Here is a 20,166-nt window from a genome sequence, read left to right on the forward strand (position 1 = left end):
AGATGTTGACGTCATGATATATGAAGCTTTTCCCCTTCTCATGTGACCCGGGTATGGTGCCACTGAAAGCCAACTGCAAATCAGGGCCCTCTGCTGAAAATTATTAATGTACCACGGTCTATCTCTGGAATATACAGACTACTTTCTTTTAATTGAAGTGGGGTGTTTAATAGCCTAAAGCAAGATTTAAAAAAACAAAGACACATAATTTTTTTTTAACACATTTTAGTCATTTATTAGACGCTTTTATCCAGAGCGATTTACAGGAGCCATTATGGTTAAGTGCCTTACTCAAGGGCACATCGACAAATGTTCCACCGAGTCAGCCAGGGATTTGAACCAGAGACCTTTCGATTATTGGCCCAACGCTCTTAACCGGTAGGATGCTGCTAGGCTTAACACACACACACACACACAAAACAAAATTCCCTTTTTTAAATGCATTTTTGAATTATGCAACGCATCTTTTTTATCATATGCTTTATCTTTTTATTGAGTTTGAAATCAGTTTGCTCTGTTCTTCAAGCGGGATCGCTCTTTCAGTTTGTTATTTCCAACCCTCCAAACCTCCCAACTCTGTAGCTTGTTGAAGGCAGGTTAGAAAATTATCAACAGTCAGGTTAGAAAGCCATAAACACACAATTTGCAAATGGATTTAAACTGTGTGCAGAAATCTCAGCATTACTCATCATTAGTTTTCTGTCTCTCTGGGCTCTGTCAACCTCCAGTTTGAGCTCTCTGAAATGCACCTTTTGTAACATTAGAAATTGCTATGCAGTTGCTCGAGCTCCGACTGTCAGGCACCCTTTGTAGGCTTGTGTATTTTTAACAAGTTATTCATATCTACTTGTCACAATGAGTGAGAGTTATAGATGTAGAGATGTGAGGAGTTTTTTTTGTGCACAAGCTACACTCAAACTGGGTGCTAGAGTTATTGATTTACAATTCCGATGTGTTTTGGCAGGCTGACTTTGGAAGCTGGATACTTTATACTCATTTTCATATTTCTCTCTCTCCTCTCCTATTTCACTCTCGGCAGTTGTCGCTGGTTCAGCTTGACTGCTTCGTTAGGGCTCATCATTTGCATTCAGATTAATTATCTAATTACCGACAAATGTCCGGCGGCCACCCCACACTCCGGCTCGTCAGCTCTGAGCCTGTAATTATTTTAATCATTTACTTTCATCTGGAGCGTTCCTGCCATACTCCTGTGTTTAGAGGCCATTCTTAATTACCCTGCCCAGACACTCTTCTCCTCTTTTCGTGAAAAATAGGGGGAAGGAGGGAGAGAGAGAGAGAGAGAGAGAGAGAGAGAGAGAGAGAGAGAGAGAGAGCCCAGTGGGGACATGATCCAGGAGCACTGACAGCACAGAGGAAGCTCTCTCAGCTCTTCTGGTTGTTCATCCCCTTCTTCATACTCTCTCTTTCTTTATATCTCTACCGCCCTTTCTCTCTGCACATCCCCCCTTCCCAACTTCCTCCTCTCTTTCTTTCCTCTCCACATCCCCCCGCCCCCCCCACACACACACACACACACACACACACACACACACACACACACACACACACACACACACACACACACACACACACACACACACACACACACACACACACACACACACACACACACACTACTATCGCACCCCTTCCCCCCTATACTTCCTCCCTTTTCCCTTTATCGCAAGCACACACAGGAATCGCCCCTGGGCTTCAGTGCTCTGACTGCTAATACACTGACACACTCACAGAAAGCGAGAGGAGAGAGAGAGAGAGAGAGAGAGAGAGAGAGAGAGAGAGAGAGCGAGAGCGACTAGATCAGAGTGGGGCGCACACGCACACTGTTTATGGCACACATCACAATGCACACATCTTTCCACTATCTGCCCGGAAAATCTATACACCTCTCTGTCTCTCTATACTTTATTTAGACAGCCATCAGCCAGCCTGTTCCATCTCTCAGTCTGGTTCCTGCCCAACACATGAGAGATGGGTCAACTCCCCCGTGGCCACTCAGTAATGATGCTCTCACTGAACCCTTAAGCGAGATACACTCACCCTGACTGCTCTTGTTAAATAAAAAAAGATACAAGCTGTGTAATTGGGCTCTTGAATATTTAAGTTAGCCCGGGATGAAAGTTTAATGAAAAGATGATTATCTACCAGTTTATCACACTATTTCATCTTTCATTTTATTCACTGGCTGCTGCAGCATTCACTGTCCGTTTTTGGCAGCGGTGGATACAGCAGAGGCTCACGGGTTGAAACCGCACGAGCCAGCAAGTAGAATATTAGGAATTATATTAGTGAACAGAGCAGATGTATTTTTTTTAAATATGTATCTTCACAAACCACTAAATCGAACCTTCTAACACACAGACACAAACAAGCACACTTGTGTTTGATCATACATGTTGCTGTCATTTAGTCTTATTGTTTGTATCTATAGGGGGAATTAATACTTTTTTGTTGCCAGAAATGGTGTGAAAAGCAGACAATGTTGTGCTTTGACAGACATAGCATTTTAGCCAAACCCCAGTGGGATACGCGACGGAGTTTGGGAGGATTATGTATGGACCCAACTTGCCCTAAGGGGAGAGCTGCTGGAATGGGACATGGTTTCAACGACAGAGATTAGCAATCAATGTGCATGGTGCAAACAATTTGAGGGAATATCCTACACCGGCTAAAGCCCCCCGTTTCAATTTACAAAAAAATAACACTAAAAATATTAAAAAACAGCCTGGAAAATGAGGTTGTGGCTGTGCAGGCTGTGAGGCTCAGTTATTTTGACATGGTTCAATTTACACAGATAAGATTCTTGACCTTCACACACAGACTTTCTTTTCTGAATGTAGACAACATCAGCATAGATGTGTGCGCTATCCTAATTGACTGAGTAGGCAAGACTGTAACCTGTTTTATTTGATAATTTACTGCAAAACTGCATGACCAATTTCACACTAACCAACAGACTGGCCTATGGTGTGGTGGATCATGATTTAGAAATATGGGGCTTAAATAGAAGTGTCGAGGGAATAGAGAGTTATTGTGTTAAGACTTTGTTTAACCTTGCCTTCTTAGATTTTGGCATTCAATTATACGTCCTGAAGAAATGCGAGGTCGATATCAGTGGCACCGTTTATCGGTTTAATCCACAATTTCACGGTGCTGAGGCGGGATGGGATGTCACCGTTTAGCGGTCCCTTTCGTCTGCAAACCGGGAGAGGGACGTCGAGGGAAACTGGGCACGAGAGACCACTTCATCTCAAGGGGTGAAAAAGAGCAAGTTAAATGGAAGTGACAATCTCTGAAAAAATTCCTGCTGGCAGCTGCGCGCATTCGACATAGTCAGCTCCCCTATATGGTCGCCGACCGCACGACCCCCGTGTCTGGCACACGCACCTGCCGCTCCCAGAAGCGCTTTCACCAACAGCCACATAATCCATGGGCGTGTCGCGGAGGGGCTTCTCTCAATGTGCTCTTGTGAAACCCCCTTATGCGTGAAAAAGCTCCCTTTCTCTCTCTATTGTCCGACACAGTTTTATGGGACAACATTGGGCATTATGAGGTTTCAGGATTTACATGGGACTCTATAGAAGGGTATAATCCTTTCAAGCAGAGAACGAATACAAGTTTTAACCCGCTGTTTTCATATTTATTAGCTGGTTAAAGCAACCGAGGCAGCTGAACCTTATACCCCAGACCCCACCAACAGGCTCTCAAGACCCCCACATTCAGAAAGTCCCGGCGAACCCCCAGAGGACCCCTCAGACTTGGACAAGCAGGCAGGCAAATGATCAGTGATACAGGTCTTCAGAAGGCCTACTATTCCCACAACCATGATAGCAAATTGAAATATAGGCCTATAGACGCACTGTATAGGCATAGGCTAACTTGGTGTGGTCATATTCAGGGATCATCATTTTATGTCAGCCAACAGGTTTCTTAAATCTCATCAATTAAGATGACCTGCATTAACAAGATGATGACGCATTAGTCAGGATGAATGATGTCTTCATTGAATTAGTCCATTTTATGTCCAAAACAAAACTAAAACAAATACAGGCCTCTATGAATCCATGAGGATATATCTCAATAAACCCTCTGGATTGTGGTTTACTTTATGGAGAATAGTATCATTATTAGGCCTAACCTACATTTCAATAATAACTTTATGTTGCGTATGATACATTGGACCTCGAAACATTTTCAACATCATATTAAAATGACATGAAAAAAATATGTGGATAAATGAATTGTCATGTGATGCAAAAAGCACTTCCCATTTTTTATATAAGGACATATCTTGCCCATCCCTGACTCTCCTTGGCATTTATAAAGCACTCCATCAACACTTTTGTTAAGGCTCTGTGCACAATTTCTATCCTCACAGCACTGTAAAGGTTATGATGATATAGCCTACTTGTGCTTTCTGTTGTAACGCTACAGCCCTCCAGTTGTACCGAAGGTAGTTTGAGCATTTGCTAACCATTTCCAATTCAGGCAATTTAGGAAGTGGTTTGAAATTCCGTTCATGAATTAAAATGTGCCTGGTATTTCTATGAGGATATTTTCCATTCATTAATTTAATTCTAATTCACTGCTGTGGATACTGATATAAAAAATGAAATGATTCAAAGCCTGGCTGGAAATGAACCAATAAAAGAAATACTTTTATTTTATTTTCAAAAAAAGAACATAACTCACAAAAAACCCACACAATTTCATACTCAATAAGGACATATATACTGTCTGAGTGGCTCATGGCAAATATGAGTTCATTTTCAAAGTGTTATGTAGATCATTGGTAAAAAGTGAAGAGATACTTAACTACATCTATCTATCTATCCTGCTGAATGTTTGCTCTTTCTCTTTTGGCGACAGGTCTTTCTATCCAGTTCATCATACACAGGCCGCAGGCCGCAGCCCCCCTGCCCTCCTTTCCCCCCCAATCCCCCACCACCCCCTTTCTGTCAAAGCTGATTGTTTCCACGCCAACAGAGTGCTGGGGGCAAGCACACTGTCACACTACATCAGGCAGAGGGAAGACAGGGAGAGAAAGAAGAGAGGGGAGAGAGAGAGTCTGCTCTATGGACTCATCAGACAACACTGGGTAGTACGGGCCTATATGTCCAACTCACAAAACACGGGCTGAATTGAAGCTACTTCATTGGATCATGCAGAAGATAGCCCCCTTGTGTTCTTAACACGCAATTGGATTTAAAAAAAATGTAAGTGACAAAAGGAGCTATGTGATGAAGAGTCGCCATCTGCTGGACTAAAATATAGTTCTTATTTCACTCCGCTTTACAGGCCAACTGCAGGATACTGTGTCATGGTGGGTTCAGCTTGTTGTCATTGTCGTGTGAAAAAGACATGACCGAGTGATGGGAAAGAAAACACGTAAACAATAGGCAAATCATTGAAAATGACCATCATGCGTTATGGCACCATCATGCGTTATGGCACCATTACGCATGGGATGGACTAGCCTGACCTGGACTATGATGATCAATTCATGATTTTCAGAAATACAAGGGTTAGGCTAAATTAAGGCAATATCATTGATAAAAAATATAGCCTAATTCATGAGAATAGTTGGCGTTTTAGGCAGAACACAACTGCTATCGAAATGCGCGAGTTATGCCCGAATACGCGCAAAGTTGCCAGATAGAATGTCTCTACACAACGGCCACAACAGTCTGAAACGTAAATTCCAGACGTTCAATTGTTGGAGTGTATGTAATGAGTAGGTGGATCGTTATTTCGCGAATATCGCAGGGTCACACATACTTGGAAACACTTGACACCGACTTGGATGACACCAGGCACAGCTGTGTGCACCTCTCTCTCCTCCGCAATAATTTGGGAGAAAACGTTAGCAACGCAGTTTGAGGCGTTATCTTCGCTCGTTTTTAGCAGTTCTGCTCAAGGAGAGAGACGGTGGCGCGTCCCGCAGCTCTCCCTTGCGTGTGCTTCTCCCCGGGCGGGGTGCTCTTTCGCCTGTGCCGCTGTTCGCGCCCAGCAAGAACTCCATCACACATGCCTCGTGTCCCGCCGTGTGGTGAACCTATTATACAGTGTCGCTGAGACGAAGAAATGTGTTCAGGGTGAGGTCACAGTGTTTAACCTTAGACACAGCACAGAATCCCAAATTGAGATACAATGTGCATCCAAGAACACTTTTTTTCTCCTTACAGAAACAAAGGAGACATTTGCTTGAATTGGCCCTTTGTGGAGTTGAGGCCAATAGCTAACAAGACACAATAACAACTCTATCCCATCGAATTGTATAGGCTACAGGCCTATAGGTAAAATGTCCCTTTGCATTTTAACTTCACTGCCTGCCTAACTACATCATGGGGATTTTATGTTCACAATATGTTTTGTTTCTCTGCGATTTTTGGAAACGGTATTTGTTCACAGGCAGGACAATGACAGAACAAACGTGTTATCCCAGCCGCTTCCCCTTTTGATGCCCTAAATACACACATCTTAAAAACCAATAAACAACAGCTAAATATGTTAATTCTCTCACATGTTCACTGTCATGCCTGCGTCCAGGAGAGGCGATAAGCTTTAGAACATAAGCCTGAGCGCCCGGAGTTCGGAGGTATAACCGAGGATTATCCCAAATTTGCCCCGGGGTTTGGCTCATATTGCGGGACTGGACCGGAGGCTGCTCACCCGGCCGGATATGACCGCCTGGCCCCGGGGCGCAAACTGACAGATTCCCCGGGGGACAGTAACCTGCAGAACCAGCTCAACTCAGACCGCAGATTAGTTGGCGAAGGCTGGTATCTCTGGAAGCACTCACACAGACACACACAGCACTGCTAGACGTTCCCTGCCCGCAGCGACGAGAGACGCAGTAACCATGCCTGTAAAGAGTGATGCTTGGTCTTCACAGGGCTATCACACCACCAACAGAACACAGTCATGATGAGGCGATACAAACGAACTTTGTGCTGCTGATAAATAGAAGATTGTACTGAAAGGTCATGGACCAGTGGCTGCAATGTATATATTTCAACAATGAATACAAAGAGGCTTTAACTGTTCTATTAGTGCTTTATGTATAAAATAGAGCACACAGCCATGCACTCTCCATAGACAAACATTAGCAGTAGAATGGTCTTACTGAAGAGCTCAGTGACTTTCAACGTGGCACCGTCATAGGATGCCAACTTTCCAACCTTTCCTCAAATTTCTGCCCTGATAGAGCTGCCCCAGTCAACTTCAAGTGATGTTATTGTGAATTGGAAATGTGTAGGAGCAGCAATGGCTCAGCCGTGAAGTGGTAGGCCACACAAGCTCACTGAATGGGATTAACGAATGCTGGAGCACGTAGCCTAAAAATCGTCTGTCCTCGGTTGCAACACACACTACCGAGTTCTAAACTGCCTCTGGAAGCCACACCAGCACAATAACTGTTCGTCGGGAGCTTAATGAAATAGGTTTCCATGGCCGAGCAGCTGCACACAAGCCTAAGATCGACATGTGCAATGCCAAGCGTCGGCTGGAGTGGTGTAAAGTGCACCGCCATTGAACTCTGGAGCAGTGGAAATGTGTTCTCTAGAGTGATAAATCACGCTTTACCACCTGGCAGTCCGATGGAAAAATCAGAGTTTGGCAGATGCCAGGAGAATGCTACCTGCACCAATGCATAGTGCCAACTGTAAAGTTTGGTGGATGATGAATAATGGTCTGTGGCTGTTTATCATGGTTCAGGCTAAGCCCCTTAGTTCCGGTGAAGGGAAATCTTAACACTACAGCATATGACATTTTAGAAAATTCTGTTTCCAACTTTGTGGCAACAGTTTGGGGAAGGCCTGTTTCTGCATGACAATGCCCCCATGCACAAAGCGAGGCCCATACATAAATGGTTTGTTGAGATTGGTGTGGAAGAACTTGACTGGCCTGCAACAGAGCCCTGACCTCAACCCAATCGAACACCTTTGGGATGAAATAGAACGGCGACTGCGAGCCAGGCCCAACATCAGTGCACAATCTCACGAATGCTCTTGTGGCTGAATGGACACCCTGCAACATCTTCCCAGAAGAATGGAGGCTGTTATAGTAGCAAAGGGGGGGCCAGTCCACATACTTTTGTGATGTAGTGTATGTTAAATAAACGGCCTATAGCTTAGGTTTAGCATGTGTTCAATATAATTTATCTGACATAGCCTACTTGTTCTCATATGCTGCTAATCCACACTTTTCTTTGTATGCTGACCTAACAATGATGTGGGGTTTGTACTGTGCGAGGAGAGTGCAAATAGACTAGTAAAATCCCAACAACATCCTAACCTTATAAATGATCAACTATCAATACACAAATAACTCTAAAACAATTGTATTATGCCACTGGAGAAGAAACATTTCACCTCATATGTTGTACTTTGTATATTTTTTGGCATGGATTATATCACAGTTATAGAAACAAATAACATAGCGTAGTCTACACGTATATAGAACCTTTTAAGATACAAGCATTTATTAAACTCTCATATAATATTTTTTATATTTCAATAGATTGGTGGAATTAGGGTGAAAGAAGATATCCTGGCTCTAAAGAAGAAAGGTGGATATGGATATGTTTGGAAAGTGACACAGGGTAGGACGCCAATAAATAAAAAACAAACTGCATTATCCACTTATTAAAACACCACAACAGAGTAAAATCTCAGAGGAGGCTTGGAGATGGTCTAGTTCAGGGAAAGTTAAGCCTGGGACAAAATAAGCTAAATTAACCATCGCCAATGGCAACAATGCCTTTGTATTCCCCTTCAAAGATTGTCCTGTCTCTGCTAGTGACCACTTCCTGTTATTGCCTCTGCTCTTCCTTCTTGCTCTACGATTGGCTGGCGGTGGCAGTTGCAGTGGTGCCAGCACCCATGCGCAGCAGCTCCTTCCTGTGGTCGAGGATGACGTCAAAGCTGGACTGGAGGCGGTTCTGCTGCTCCTGGACGCGGCCCTGCAGGGTGCGAACCCAGCGGATCAGAGCCAGCCTGCGGTACATGGTGAGCTGGACCTGGTGCTTCTCCATCTCCTGGGCCTTGAAGCGCTCGCGGTCCCTCAGGGTCCACACGGCGTCCTCCAGCTCAGGCAGCGCACCACAGTCCGTGTCAGAGTCCGACAATGTTCCCCCGTCAAGCAGGCTGTTCCCCAGTCTGCCCCACCCCCCATCCCAGCCCCCTCGCCTCCACTCTCCATATTGAGAGAGGACAGACTGCCGCTGGACCTGAACTCAAACTCTGAGTCGCTGTTGCCCCATTCCTCTGAATTCTCCACTTCCACCTCCCCCTCTTCCACCACCACTCCCTGTTTCATGCTGCCTCCCCTCAGCTCTTGTTTCTCCTTCTCGTCATCGCTCATCCTCCCCATCTCCTCCTGCATCTTGCCCTCCTCTGCGCCGTCGGGGGGGACTCTTCTGTACTCATTGTCTCCACTCTCAATCTCAGGCAGGGGATCCAGGGGGCTCCAGCAGGGAAGGCGGGAGAGTGGAGTCAGGGGCCCCGGACCGTAGTGGTTGGAAGAGGATGAGGAGGAGGGAGGGTGGGGCTGGTCGCGGCCCAACAAGCCCAGGTTACAAGGACGTACCTGGTTGCAGTTCTCGTCCCCTCCCATCATGATGTCATCGTCTTGACCCAGGAAGTTGAAGTTGCCGTCCTTCTTGCCTTGCTTCCTGTTGCCCTCCTGAGGCTGGCTGTTGTTGCTGAGTATCCGCAGTGAGGAGGAGCCGTCTCCCTGGCCTCCGTACTGGGGATTCACGGGTCGGTTCTGGTGAAGCATTTTCCTTTGCTGAAACTCACTTATTCTTGACCGAGAATCAATTCTTCTTGACCTTGACTGAGATTCACTGTTGAGAAAAGGAGAGACATAAAATATAATATTTTATTTGTCACATGTTACAAGCCATTAACCAACAAAGAATAGTTAATAAAATGTCAATAAAATGTAAAAAATGCAATAAAATAACGAGGGGGTACCGGTACTGAGTCAATGTGCGGGGTACGGATTAGTCGAGGTAATTCGTACATGTAGGTAGGGGTAATGTGACTATGCATAGATAATAAACAGCGAGTAGCAGCAGTGTAAAAACAAAGGGTGGGTGGTGGTGGGGAGGGGGGGTCAATAAAAATAGTCTGGGTGGCCATTTGATTAATTGTTCAGCAGATTTATGGCTTGGGGGTAGAAGCTGTTAAGGAGCTCTTTGGACCTAGACTTGGCGCTCCGGTACCGCTTGCCATGTGGTTGCAGAGAGAACATTCTAAGACTTGGGTGACTGGAGTCTTTGACAATTTTTTGGGCCTTCCTCTGACACCGCCTAGTATATAGGTCCTGGATGGCAGGAAACTTGGCCCCAGTGATGTACACACTACCCTCTGCAGCGCCTTGCGGTCGGATGCCGAGCAGTTGCCATACCAGGCGGTGATGCAACAGGTCAGAATGCTCTTGATGGTGGTGCTGTAGAACTTTTTGAGGATCTGGGGACCCATGCCAAATCTTCTTATTCTCCTGAGGCGGAAAAGGTGTTGTCATGCCCTCTTCCCGACTGTCTTGATATGTTTGGATCATGATAGTTTGCTGATGATGTGGACACAAAGGAACTTGAAACTCTCGACCCGCTCCACTACACCCCCGTCAATGTTAATTGGGGCCTGTTCGGCCCTCCTTTTCCTGTGGTCCACAATCATCTCCTTTGTCTTGCTCACATTGAGGGAGAGGTTGTTGTCCTGTCACCACACTGCCAGTTCTCTGACCTCCTCCCTATAGGCTATCTCATCAGTGTCGGTGATCACGCCTACCACTGTGGTGTCGTCAGCAAACTTAATGATGGTGTTGGAGTTATGCTTGGCAACAGTCGTGGGTGAACAGGGAGTACAGGAGGGGACTGAGCACGCACCCCTGAGAGGCCCCAGCGTTGAGGATCAGTGTGGCAGATGTGTGTTGCCTACCCTTACAACCTGAGCGCTGCCCATCAGGAAGTCCAGGTTCCAGTTGCAGAGTGAGGTGTTTAGTCCCAGGGTCCTTAGCTTAGTGATGAGCTTTGTGGGCACTATGGTGTTGAACGCTGAGCTGTAGTCAATGAATAGCATTCTCATATAGTTGTTCCTTTAATCCAGGTGTGAAAGGGCCGTGTGGTGTGCGATTACGATTACGTCATGTCTAGGGTTTCCAGGATGATGATGTTGACGTGAGTCATAACCAGCCTTTCGAAGCACTTTATAACTACAGACGTGAGTGCTACAGGGCGATAGTCATTTAGGCAGGTTAACTTCAGTTTCTTGGGCACAGGGACTATGGTGGTCTGCTTGAAACATGTAGGTATTACAGACTCGGTCAGGGAGAGGTTGAAAATGTCAGTGAATACACTTGCCTGTTGATCTGAGCATGCTGAGTACACATTCTAATAATCCGTCTAGCCCCGTGGCCTTGTGAATGTTGACCTGCTTAAAGGTCTTGCTCACATTGGCTACGGAGAGCGGGACAGCTGGTGCTCTCATGCATGCTTCAGTGTTGCTTGCCTCGAAGTGAGCATAAAAGGCATTTAGCTCCTCTGGTGAAAGTTAGTTAAAGCAATTGTTTCAAGGCTAATCCCTGAGTTAGCCTACAATTTAGATAAATCTGCATGCTATAATTTGATAACTCCCGCATCGTTTTCTGATTCAGTCCTGTATGCTGCTGAATAACTCACAATATGTTTTAGATTAGCCTAATACTAGTTAATCTTCTAGCCATCACTCCTATTCCTTATTTTTCTAATATGGTAAAAAGGAGCTGCTCAGTGCGTCCAATTGCACTCCACTTATATTACCATCAAATATTTACATGTCTCCTCTGAATGGAAATTTCTCTAATCCTGACTTCGGGGTACTGTCACTCATTCTCCGCTCTGTCCCATGATGCACAGGCACGTTGTGCTGAAGGACAGCAACTAACGTTCCGCTGAAGGACAGCAACTAACGTTTCAGGGTCGTGCGCGCCAATGGCATCTATGTAAATATTGACGCTCGATTAGTGAGCATTAAGTTATCAAGTAAAATCGACATTTAGGTGATGAGATATAATATGTTAATTTATGTTTTCTATTGGTTTGTGGTTCCTGCAATAGCCCAACAATAAAACGCATTTTCATCCTTGTTTTGCTTATGTTAAACTACACAGCATAAACGCTGTCAACTACGGGATGCACCATTACTCTAATGCGTTTGTTTGTTCTCAATACACCACCTGCTTTGCAGCTACACAGCATAATGCTTGAACATTCATTTTTATTAATTCGTTCTGAAATAGATTTGAAATGTTATGAACGAACGCCAATGCTCGATGAAAGCATATAGACTATTATAGGCTATTATAGATCTCACGACAATAAAGCGTCGAGATGTAATATTATCCTACATAGACCACATAATATGGTTTGAGAAAAACAGATGTGGTAAAAAACGCGGTTTTATGAAGTTAATATAAAGATGAATGAATATCCACTGTGCGTTACGTAATAGCATAGCCCTATAGCAGCAGCGCTATCAGCTCACCCCATTTCCGAGTTTTCCTCTCTCGGTCGTAGCGATAACCTCTCTCCCACTCATACAAAACAACCTTACCATTCCTTATTTCATTCACCGATTAGATAATAATTCTGATTGACAAATGTGTGAATTGATTCATAGGAGGGCCTTGTCTTACCGTTTGGTAGACAAGTGCTTCGTAGAGGAACTAGATTCGGCGCCCTCCGTATTTCACCATCGGTCCACCCTCCTATGTAACGTTAATGTTGATCAGTGACTAACCTCCGCTCTATCCAGAATCTCTATCCATCCCATCCGCTCTCTCTAGCGCTCTGATAGAATGGACTGCTAGCCTACCCAATGACTCACTTCTTAAACTGGGCAGGGAAGGTAGAAGGGACACTTCAGAAAGATGTGAGCAGAAAGAGTGCTGCAGAAATTACATTGGAATGTCTCATCTTATACTAGTTTTTCAAAAGGTTTATCCTTATTTTTTAAAGGGAAGGTACGACCAGAAAAGTATTTGCCACAAACGAACAATTGTTTATAGGCTACTCAAATGTTACTTACAATAAATGCTCACACTGTTGTCAAGTGAGACAAACTGCTATTTGTTGCATTGTGTCGCTTTAAACTGACGACTCTGTATATGTCGGTATTAGATCATAGAGAACGCCTGTGTTGAGTGTGAGTGTGTTTTAGGGTGGGAGGTATGGTACATCAGACAGACTTTGCAAGTATACTCCCTCCCCATTCCCTGACATGCAGTCGCTGGCGGCAGAAGAGCGAAAGTCCCCCTCGCCCCCCCCTTCACCCCATCTTCCCCCAAACCCTTTCCACTTCAACAACATCCCCATTCAAGTGTCGCACCTCCAGGCTGTCCCCCTCCTCCCCATCGTTCAATAGTAGCCTAAGCACATGAAAAATACATCAAACACATCGGCCGCCCGCGGCCTCGTCACATGCAAAATCATCTCTATCTTCCAAAACTGAACACAGAACCGTGGAGCAGGACACCGATATAGAGAAACAGATAGCTACAAGGCCGGAAAATAGAAACATTGCTCTCATTGTTTCTTTTTGTATGCCTCGCAATGTTTCTATTTTCCGGCCTTGTAGCTATCTGTTTCTCTATATCGGTGTCCTGCTCCACGTGCTGCGGTGCATGTGAACCAAATGTTCAGACGCATGGTCATCCGCGAGGTCCCTTGGGGCGGTAAATAAACATTGTGCTTCGGTTACAGAGCAACCGAGGAAACTCATAACCACCCATCTCACACGCCAGCATTTAATAAAAAGAGCATGACTTACCTAGCGAATAAGACCTTGTTAGATTTTTACACAGCCCCAAGTAATGACCCACTTCCCTCAGTTCTGCTTCATCTTCAGCAACACCAGTCCTTACTGTGACAGTGGCCGAGGGGAGCGACCAATGGCTATACTGTCAGCTCACAACACCACAATGCACAACGGCAGATACTGTACAGAGAACTAGAGTTGAGAGGACCTCCAGCTTTCTCTTCTCTAACAGAGATAGTCAAATCGACCAAGACACGCCACATAAAACGAACCCCCTTACGTTTAGTTAGATGTTCCACCCCTTGGAATGCATCACGGAGAGTGAAAAAGTGCATATTTCTGGTCAATTATTCTAGCCTCTTCTCGGTTGGAAGTAAAATAAAACGGCTTTGTCCTCTAGATATTGTGGTTGGTCAGGCCCGAATAATATAATTCACATAACCTTCCCCGTCTTTCAAATGTTATGATTGAATAAACAAAACCAGGATTAAGTCTCAGCCTAAAGCTAAGAGGGTATCCATGGGGTTCACTCCAGCCCCTGTGCCTGCTCCTAATGGTGTGTAATGAGCTTTCCTGCAGCCCCTAACCCCGAGACCTGCTGCTAAATCACCATGGACTAATGAGATGGAGAGATAAAAGCGGTCATTAAAAGTACTCCTAATGGGGCCTTATTATTAGCCACTTATCATAATCATTAGGTTATAAACTGCAATTATCTTAACTCTGGACCAAGAGTGGTCCTCTCTGAGCCTAGAGAGGTCAACAGAGGATGGGTGTAACTTCTAAGGGACTGAGGTCTATAGGTAACAGTCTTGATTCAGTCAGGTTGAGGTCAGAGTCAACTGATATTCTATTGTTTGTATTCTAAAGCTAAGGTAAGACTGATCAAAATGAAGGTGCAGAGAGCGAGAGAGAGACAGTGACATTTAGGAACACATTTAAGTATGTGATAAGTATGTTACTTACATTTTCACACAAGTCTATTGACAACATCTATGCAAAATCTGCACAAAAACTTAGTGCTGAGTGGACATTTTCCCAACTAGGATTCAGTCCTTCAAAGTCAGATATTTGATTTGATTTGATTTGGATCTCTTTTAGTCCCCATTTTGACTAATCTTCCAAGAGTCCTTAAACATTAAAATACAATTTATAATACAAACACATTTTCACATATAATACACTATTACAAACATACATAATATACTAGCATAATGACCCAATAAATACTAAAAAAAATATTGATTCTTCATCTACTATAGCCCCACAACATTTCTAGGTATTATGTTTAAATTGTTTAAAAAATAATCGATACATTTATATATTGAAAGGTTTCTAGTTTGCTCAGTTAATTTTTCAATTTCTTTATTGCTCAAATTGAAATGTTCTTTTGCCTATTTCTCTTTTCTGTCTGGATAACGCATAGATGGTGGACAATCTATTCCTAGTATTTATGGAATGTCTGTCTCTTACCAACTGAATACCGTTGTAAAGAGAACTTGGCCGTTTTAAATTATGTATATTATGAAATAAAATAAGCATGTTTCTTCCCCAATTATCTTGTCGATTGATGACCAACCAAGAACACTGCGCATGACTGCAACAGAAGAACCATATCTCCACCTTAAAACAATCCTTGCTGCTTTATTCTGTGCATTCTGCAGCCTCCTAACTTCACTTGATGATGCATTTCCCCAGACCACCGAACAGAAGTTCACCTGACTCTCAATTAATGCTTGTGTTATTTGCTGAAGAATTTTTCCCGGTAAATATTTAGCTATCCTTCTGATTATGCAAGCTGTTTTAATATTTTTTTTGTACATAGATTAGTTATTTGAGACGACCATGATAACCAGTTGTCGAGCTGCACTCCCAATAGTTTGGTTTCTGCCACTACTTCAATTTGTACTCCTCCCATACTTAATTGTATCCCATGCTGTTTTGGCCTATTCCTAGGTGAACAGATCAACATAACTTTGGTTTTCTTGGTGTTTAAAACAAGTTTGTTTTGGCAAACCCACTGCCTGATATTCTCCAAATCTCCTTGTAAAGTCTGCTGTACCTGTTGAACCGATTGTCTTGCTGCATAAATTGTAGTATCATCTGCAAATATAGTAGCTTGAGTTTCAACTAAGGCATAGTGAAGGTCATTGGTATATATTAAATAAAGAAGTGGCCCAAGGCAGCTGCCCTGCGGTATTCCACAGTTTAACACTTGAGGGGAAGAAAATTAACCATTGATATAGGTGGACTGTTTCTTGTCAGTTAGATACGACTGTACCCAATTCAATGCTACCTCCTTAAAAACATAATGCATTAATTTTGTCAAAATTATTTCATGATCCACTAAATCAAATGCTGCACTGAAATCTAAAAATAGTACACCTACAAATTTGCCATTATCCATAGCATTGAGCCACTGGTCAGTCATGTCAACCAATGCAGTGGTAGTGGAATGGTTTTTGTGATAAGCATGCTGATTGGCTGTAATCAGATAATTCTTTTCCATGCACTCCCACATTTGTCTACTCACAATACCCTCCAATATCTTACTGAGTGTAGGGAGTAGACTAATTGGTCGACTATTGGCAGGAGTAATGGGTTCTTTGCTGTCTTTTGGAATAGGACACAGTTTCGCATGCTTCCAAACATTTGCAAACATCCCCCTTTCCAGTGACCAATTAAATATGTATTTCAGAAGAACTGCAATCTGGGGAGCATACAACGAAGCAAAACATTGTCCATAAGACCATAACCTGTAGATTTACCATCAGGTAATGACTTCTATAGGTTTAACACCTCCACTGACACCGTTTGCAGACTAGAAGAGCAGATCTTGTTGCTCATAATATGATCATCAATCCATTGGACAATAGCTTGTTTGGAAAAATGTTGGTCTACATTGTTACTCAGTAATTTAATTTTCTGTATAAAAAAATCTGCAAAATGATTGGCAATATCAACTGGTTTTATTATTATTCTCCCGTCAACCTCCACACTAGATGGGCATGATGAGATAGATGTACCAAGTAAGCCCTTAACTGTGTTCCATACCTTTTTAGAATCATTTTTACAATCAATAAAAGCATCATTGTAAATGAGCTTTTTTTTCTTTCGATTCAATTTAACTGCATAGTTACGTGATGTTCTATAGTTCTGTTCATCAATTTCTAATTTTGACTTGGCTGCTAAGACTTGTGCCATATTTCTTATAGTGCCATCGCTTCTAGTACCTTCACTTTTGCAATATTTGATATAGTGCCTTCAGAATGTGTTCACACCCTTTGACTTTTCCAGATTTTTTTGTGTTACAGCCTGAATTTAAAATTGATTAAATTGAGTTATCATTTTGTCACTGGCCTAAACACAATACCCTATAGTATTCTACTGTCAACACTGCTCCACATAGTTCAAGGCGGGGTATGGCAGACTCAGATTGAAGGGTTTATGGCTTTTTGCAAAACAAAGCCCACTCCACTTTGTTCATCTTCATCAGTGGCTCCTATGTATGTCGATGCACCAATGGCTTTGTTGGAAGCATCTGAAAACCCACATACACTCAGCAGAAAAAGAAACATCCCGCTTTCAGAACACTGTCTTTCAAAAAATAAAGGTAAAATAAAAAGACAATTCGTAAAAACTCAAATAACTTCACAGATCTTCATTGTAAAGGGTTTAAACAATGTTTCCCATGCTTGTTCAATGAACCATAAACAATTAATGAACATACCCCTGTGGAATGGTCGTTAAAACACTAACAGTTTACAGACGGTAGGCAATTAAGGTCACAGTTATAAAAACTTAGGACAGTAAAGAGGCCTTTCTACTGACTCTGAAAAACACAAAAAGAAAGATGCCCAGGGTCCCTGTTCATCTGTGTGAACATGCCTTAGGCATGTTGCAAGGAGGCATGAGGACTGCAATGTGGCCAGGGCAATAAACTGCAATGTCCGTACTATGAGACGCCTAAGACAGTGCTACAAGGAGACAGGACGGACAGCTGATCGTCCTCACAGTGGCAGACCACGTGTAACAACACATGCACAGGATCGGTACATCTGAACATCACACCTGCGGAACAGGTATAGGATGGCAACAACTGCACGAGTTACACCAGGAACGCACAATCCCTCCATCAGTGCTCAGACTGTCCGCAATAGGCTGAGAGAGGCTGGACTGAGGGCTTGTAGGCCTGTTATAAGGCAGGTCCTCACCAGACATCACCGGCAACAACGTCGCCTATAGGCATAAACCCACCGTCGCTGGACCAGACAGGACTGGCAAAAAGTGCTCTTTACTGAGGAGTCGGGGTTTTGTCTCACCAGGGGTGATGGTCGGATTCGCGTTTATCGTAGAAGGAATGAGCATTACACCGAGGCCTGTACTCTGGAGCGGGAATGATTTGGAGGTGGAGGGTCCGTCATTGTCTGGGGCTGTGTGTCACAGCATCATCAGACTGAGCTTGTTGTCATTGCAGCCAATCTCAACGCTGTGCGTTACAGGGAAGACATCCTCCTCCCTCATGTGGTACCATTCCTGCAGGCTCATCTTGACATGACCCTCCAGCATGACAATGCCACCAGCCATACTGTTCGTTCTGTGCGTGATTTCCTGCAAGACAGGAATGTCAGTGTTCTGCCATGGCCAGCAAAGAGCCCGGATCTCAATCCCATTGAGCAAGTCTGGGACCTTTTGGATCAGAGGGTGGGGGCCGTTCCCCCAGAAATGTCAGAGAACTTGCAGGTGCCTTGGTGGAAGAGTGGGGTAACATCTCACAGCAAGAACTGGCAAATCTGGTGCAGTCCATGAGGAGATGCACTGCAGTCCTTAATGTAGCTGATGGCCACACCAGATACTGACTGCTACTTTTGATTTCGACCCCCCCCCCTTTGTTCAGGGACACATTATTCAATGTTTGTGGAACTTGTTCAGTTTATATCTCAGTTGTTGAATCTTGTTATGTTCATACAAATATTTATACATGTTAAGTTTGCTGAAAATAAACGCAGCTAACAGTGAGAGGACATTTTCTTTTTTTTGCGGAGTTTAGCTCTGTGCATTTTGCCATTGAGAGGGTGTTCTTAGTGTTAGTGCATGGGATACGGAGCTGCTTCTGATCCTGTAGTGAGTCCCTCCATGCTTCCCATTCTTTCAGCTTTTTTTCAGGGAGTGGTAAATCCCAATTACAAGTGTCTGAGGAGAGTTACCGCATTATGGCTCTGCCCTGTATGGTTACTTGAGCTACCAGGCTGAGAGGGTCGACGAGGCTGTTGACCGTTGACAGGACTCCACGTCGTGTGAATGGTTGACTGCTGACTGATACTCCGCAGTTGAAGGTGTCTGTTGCTTTTTCCCATAAACCAAGACTGTGCTGCATGCATAGTAAATGTCTTTCCACTAACTGTCGAGTGTCTGCTCCATGGTCTTGCTCACCTTCTTGAGCAGTTCGCCTGAGCCCGTAGATGGCGACATCAGAAGATGGGCTGTTGCCGAAGACATGGCCCTACATCATGTACTCAATGATGTCATTTGTGATGTGAATGACTCTATACCATAATAATCTCAGGTAGTTTCTGTGATCTTCTCTCACAACGAAACATCTGTTGGATATCTGCCGTTATTGCTACAGGTGCTTTCTTGAAGCGGATGAGAACTCCCAGAAGACTGTTGTTTAGGTCTGTGCCTGTGAGCAGCATGTTGTTGAGGGAGGGTGCTTGCTCTGCATGGTTGTTTACAAATATCTTCTCCATGAAGGTGACAAACTACTCTTTCAGCTTAGACAGGTGAGACGGGTGAGCTCCTGTGAACGGTTGTTCGGGCGAGGTGGTCCTCATCGAGTCTGAAGGGGAGAGGAGGGGAGAGGAGCTACCCATCTGGAGGGGAGAGGAGCTACCCATCTGTGTGTCTTGTCTTTGTAGATCTCTTTGTCCATAGTCTTTAAAAATACTGTGTTCTCAATGGAGAGAGCTGTCTTGTTGTCGTTCTCTGGCCTGTCAAACAATGTGTGTCCAAGTTTGCCTTCAGCTGCTTTGTGAATATGGCTTTCCTTGAATGTATGGGAGAAACCATACTGTTGCTCCCCGCCTTAGCTCACCTTTTCCTTTAGATGAATAAAGCTCTGACACAGAGTGTCACATTAGTTTTGAAGATGTTCTTGATTGGCTTGTGTGCGTTTCCCAGGTATACTTTACACACCAGGACCGAATCTAAGTTGAGTCTCTGAGCAAAATGGGCATTGTGTGATCCATTGATATTTTGCCTCACTTTATGCACTCTGACAATGTCTCTCCCAAGCAACAGAAGGATCTGGGCACTTTGATAGAGCTCTGGAATGTGGGTGGCCACA

The 20,166-nt window shown here is 44.0% G+C and overlaps 1 pseudogene; it reads right to left on the reverse strand.

The window, feature by feature from the left end:
* Positions 1 to 8,475: 8,475 nt before the first annotated feature.
* On the reverse strand, positions 8,476 to 12,592 carry LOC135549101 (UPF0500 protein C1orf216 homolog; annotated as a pseudogene).
* Between the last annotated feature and the right edge of the window lie 7,574 nt (positions 12,593 to 20,166).

The sequence above is a fragment of the Oncorhynchus masou genome, chromosome 12, assembly GCF_036934945.1.
Source record: "Oncorhynchus masou masou isolate Uvic2021 chromosome 12, UVic_Omas_1.1, whole genome shotgun sequence".
In the NCBI taxonomy this organism is placed as follows: Eukaryota; Metazoa; Chordata; class Actinopteri; order Salmoniformes; family Salmonidae; genus Oncorhynchus; species Oncorhynchus masou.